Consider the following 5,490-nt stretch of genomic DNA (forward strand, 5'->3'; position numbering starts at 1 on the left):
TAGCACCAATGCTCGATTTTTAGAAGAAGATTATGTAATGAACTATAAGCCCATGAGTGAAATAGTTCTAGAAGAAATACGAGAGGAAACGTCTACTTTAATACCAACAGTACAAGATGAAGTACCACTAGAAACTGCAACACGTGTCACACAGGATACACAACCAGAGACAATGCATCGTCGTAGTGGGAGGGTTGTAAGGCAACCTGAGAGATTCATGTTTTTAGGAGAGTCTTCGGCCTTGATTCCGGGTAAACATGAACCTGATCCCCGAACATATGACGAAGCACTCCAAGATATAGATGTAGTATCTTGGCAAAAGGCAATAAATTTCGAAATAGAATCTATGTATTTTAATAAGGTCTGGGAGCTTCTAGAACCACCTGATGGTATAAAAGCCGTTGGGTGTAAGTGAATCTACAAAAGGAAAAGAGGGATAGACGGGAAGGTAGAAACCTTCAAATTAAGGCTTGTTGCGAAAGGGTATACTCAGAAAGAGAGAATCAATTATGAGAAGACTTTTTCGCCAGTAGTCATGCTTAAGTTTATCTGGATACTCTTATCCATTGTTGCTCATATGGATTATAAGATTTGGCAAATGGATGTCAAGACAGCTTTCCTTAATGGAAGTCTTGAAGAAAACATCCATACGAAGCAACCAGAAGGGTTCATTGAAAAGGGCAAAGGGCATCCAGTGTGCAAGCTCAATCGGTCCATTTATGGACTGAAGAAAGCTTCAAGATCTTGGAACATCCGGTTTAACAAAGTAATCCAGTCTTATGGATTTATTCAGTGTCTGGATGAGTCTTGTGTATACAAGAAGTGTAATGGAAACGTGGTGGTATTTCTTGTACTATACGTAGATGATATTTTGTTAATTGGCAACAATGTCAAGGTATTATCAGACATAAGGGTATGGTTGTCCAAACAATTTGATATGAAGGACTTAGGAGAATGTGCACACATTCTTGGGATCAAAGTAATAAGGGATCGCAAGAAAAGAATGTTGTGTCTATCTCAAACTTTATATATAGATACGATCCTTGCTCGTTTTAGCATGCAAAACTCAAAGAAAGGTTTTTTACCTTGTAGGCATGGAGTAACCTTATCTAAAGAGATGTCTCCAAAGACATCAAAGGAGATGGAGGATATGAAGATAGTTCCTTATGCTTTGGTTGTAGGAAGTTTTATGTATGCAATGCTGTGTACGAGACCTGATATCTGTTTTATCGTGGGCATGATTAGCAGATATTAGAGTAACCCTTGACAAGGATATTGGACTGCTGTAAAACATATATTAAAGTACCTGAGAAGGACTAGAGATTATATGCTAGTCTACGAAGCAGACGATTTGCTCCCTGTGGGTTACACGGATTCGGGTTTCCAATCAGATAGGGACAATAGTAAGTCTACGTCAGGCTATGTGTTTACTCTAGAAGGTGGAGCCATTGCATGGAGGAGTGTTAAGCAGAAATGCGTCTCGAACTCAACCATGGAAGTTGAGTATGTGGCAGTTTCTGAGGCATCCAAAGAAGTTGTATGGCTCAGGAACTTTCTAATGGACTTAGATGTGATTCCTGGTTTGCCCAAGATCATCACAATTTATTGTGATAATAGCGGTGCAGTTGCAAACTCGAAGGAACCACGAGCCCATAAGGCAAGTAAACATATAGAGCGTAAGTACCACCTGATACAAGACATCGTCAAACGAGGAGAAGTTGTCGTTGCCAAGATTGCATCAGTAGATAACCTGGCAGATCCTTTCACTAAGACCCTTCCGGCGAAAGCTTTTGATCGGCATGTGGAGGGGATGAGAATCATATGTGTGGCAACATATATGGCAGCTTAGTCTTTTAGTATAAGTGGGAGATTGTTAGAGTGTATACTAAAAGCCTAGCTTTTGTAAACATTTATTTTGAAATAAAAGAATCACATTTGGTCAATATCTACATTTATTTGTTAAATGTAATTGTTCAATAAATTTATATAGTAGATAACATGGAGTGTGGTGTCACACTCAGAAAATCATGTTATTAGTTCTCTATAAATTATAAACAGTTGCTCACAACTAAGATGGAAAGGAACAAACCATCGGAATAGTCATAGTGTAATTAAGTATTAGTTTATCTTGATTAATAAATTACACTGGTACACTCTAAGTGTATTGAGTAGGACCATTTTAGGTAAGTTCTTTTTGTACTGACTTAATAAAAGAACTAGACCTTAGTTATTATGGAAGTGTGTGCTCTTAATCCTAATATAATAACAAGCACATTTATTTAATATTTATTTCTTTGACTTATCAAAGGGTGAGGTTTAGCTCGATAAATCAATATGCCTGATAAGTTGGGAAATGATATTACTTATAGTGTGTGTTGTTGAGTATAGAAGGAATCTGTGTCCTAGTTATCTAGGTTGATAATGTCCCCAAGAGGAGCTCATAAGGATTGCCATGTTAAACCCTCCAGGTGGACTTAGTCCGGCATGACAATGAAGTTGAGTGGTACTACTCTTGGAGCTAGATATTAATTAAGTGAGTTGTCAGTAACTTAACTTAATTAGTAGACATTCGTTATCTTAAACACAGGGAGACTAACACACTCATGATAAGAAGGATCCCATAATGTAATTTGGGATTGGTGCGGTAGTGCGATAATAACTCTCTAGTGGAATGAGTTATTATCGATGAACTTGAGTTGTGTGTTCGGGTCAAACACAGGATACTCAAGCTCATCGGAAGGCCAAAACTAATTTCTCCTCTAGGTCCCTGTCGTAGTCTCATTATAGCCTCAAGTCCATCCAAATATAAGCCCATCTTGGTGTCCAAGAAGGAGGCCGATCCACTGCTTGGTGACCAAGCAAGGGTCGGCCACATTCTCTTCTATAGGGGTCGGCCCTTTGCTTGGTGACCAAGCATGTAGGGGTCGACCACAATAATTCAAAGAAGGAGGGTTGTTTTGAATTTTTAAAATCTTCTTTTTGTAGAAAACTATAAGTTTTAAAAGAGAGATTTTAATTTTTTTAAAACTTTCCTTATTTGAATTAGGCCACATGTTTTAATAGAGAATTTTAAAAGTTTTGAAACTTTCCTTTTTTAACCATCCTCATGGTTTAAGAAAAAAAGGAAGATAAGTTTTAAAATTTAAATTTTCTATAACCATGTTAAAAAAGGAAATTTTATAAGAGAAGTTTTAAATTTTAAAACATGGTTTTAATTTTTAGAACTTTCTTTTTTTTTAACTCCTACTTTAGGAAAGAGAGCTTGTAAAATTTTATAAGAGTTTTTCTTGTAAAATTTTATAAAAAAAAATTCCTTTCCTCTTATGGGGGCCGACCACCCTTGCTTGGTGCCCAAGCAAAGTGGCTGGCCATGTTTAAAAAAAATAAAATCATCAAATTTATTTTTGGTGATTGATTCAATCAAGAGGAAAGAAAAGGAAAATTAAAAGGGAAAAGGAAAAGCTAGAGGAAGATTTTAATTTTTGTAAAAATTCTTTCCTTATTTGCCTTGGGTAAGTATTATAAAAGAAGGGGTGAGGAGGCTTCATGATATACAACAATTTTTATTCTCTTGCTTGGAGATCTTGGTGTGGCTGACCCCTTCTCCTTCTCTTTTCCCTTGCTCTCTTCTCCTTGGTGGTGGTGGTGGTGGTGGCAGGATTTTAGAGGAAGAGGAAGAAAGCTTTTGGGTGGTGTTCATCTTGGACGATCGTTGCCCACACGACGTCCAAGGCGAGGCAAGGAATACGACAAAAGATCTCGAGGTCATTAGCATACAAAAAGAAGGTATAATTAGCAATTATTTTCCGCATCATGCTAGTTATTTCTTTTTGTAAGAATTCCAAATACAAGAGGCATTAGATCTAGTTTTTCGAATTAGTTTTTCGAGTTTGTGTTTTCTTCTTTTTCGAATTTGTGATTCGATTGTTCTTTTTGGTTAACCTAGAGTTATTTAAGGAAATTAAATATTAGCTTTCCTTAAAAGGCTTTGTCTAGGCGGTAGTGGTTGCTCCCATATCCAAGAAGGCCATGTGCCTCGCCATGCAGTCCTGGAAGCCAATTTTGGAAATTAATATTTAATGGAATTAATAACATAGGTGGATTTGAATCAATAGTGTTAAGTTTCGCTTGCGATTCAAATCTAAATCATTAAGAACAGATAAGTTAAATTTGGAATCAATGATGTTAAGTTCCATCTGCGATTCCTAATTTAACTTCTAAAGAACACAATAGGTTATTTAAGGAAAGGTTCGACACTAGTACAAAATTTTTGTATAGTCGAGCCGGTACGATTTTCCTAGGACTAACCAACATGAATCATGTTAAACTCTTCATTCAAATTCACTATTTCCTTGTCCTTCCGAGATCTAGATGATGAATCTCCTCATTCTCCTTCCATTATAATAAAAAAAGGGATTCAAAACATTTATAATTAGAGTCGAAAGCATGTAGAGATTGCATAATTGAGAATGAAAATAGAGAAGATGGATGTGGAAATAATGAAATGAGCTCTCTATTTATAGAGTTTGGAGAGTAACAGACATTAAATCATAGTTATTGATCAATAAATAATCAAATTGTCTCAACTGTTAAAAAAAAAAAATACAAACCCCCCTTATCCTAATAGCTAGAATGGTTGGTGGTCAGAACCACTGAGTTCCAATGTTCATAAAAAAAAAAATGAATTGACGGTGATCCTATTCGAAAGATGAGAAGACGGTTAGCTGGGAATATGACTATGCTGTTAACTGGAAGAAGATCTCGCATTGTCCTGCAAAACTAAAAGCATTAGTGCCAAACTAGGGAAGGGGTCCTCAACATTGGCTCTCTGACACTCAAGTCAGTGATCTGTGTATGAAGAGGAGAAGAACTGTAAAAAGACTGTAGCAATGGACATGTTCAAATATGAAGCATCGCATACCCAAGGCCACTTTTATAATTTCATTGTTGCTTTATCCACATCTCTCAAAGTACTAACACGTTGTCCTAAAGTATTACTAGGAAAAGATAAGTCATAAAGTGTCTCTGATACCTTTTCTTAAGTAAGCACGTAAATCTCTCACTACAACAAATCTGCTTAAAGATAACACCACAAAGATAATAATTTTAGAAAAAATCATTATAAATTTGGCAAAATACAATGATTTTTGATAAAACAGTGCAAACGTTACCCCAAAAGAACGATTGTAACAATAGTTGGGACAACGATTAAATGAACCACTGTAAAATAGAATATTTTCACAACACTTAGAATAATGGTGCATAAACCATTGTAATTTTGATAATAAGACAACGGTTATAACCCATTGTCAATGAATTTATAACAATTGTATTTTTTTCCCCACCTTAAAACTCACTACAAAAATTATAACACTTGTGTGAAAAAATAAGTAATCACAAACAGAAAATATACGAAGTTTGTCGTCCTCTTCACTTGATGCTGAAACCCTACAGTCTCTTCATTTCTTCCATGTCATCTCTTCACCAAAG

This window comes from Zingiber officinale, chromosome 10B (genome assembly GCF_018446385.1).
Source record: "Zingiber officinale cultivar Zhangliang chromosome 10B, Zo_v1.1, whole genome shotgun sequence".
Lineage (NCBI taxonomy): Eukaryota > Viridiplantae > Streptophyta > Magnoliopsida > Zingiberales > Zingiberaceae > Zingiber > Zingiber officinale.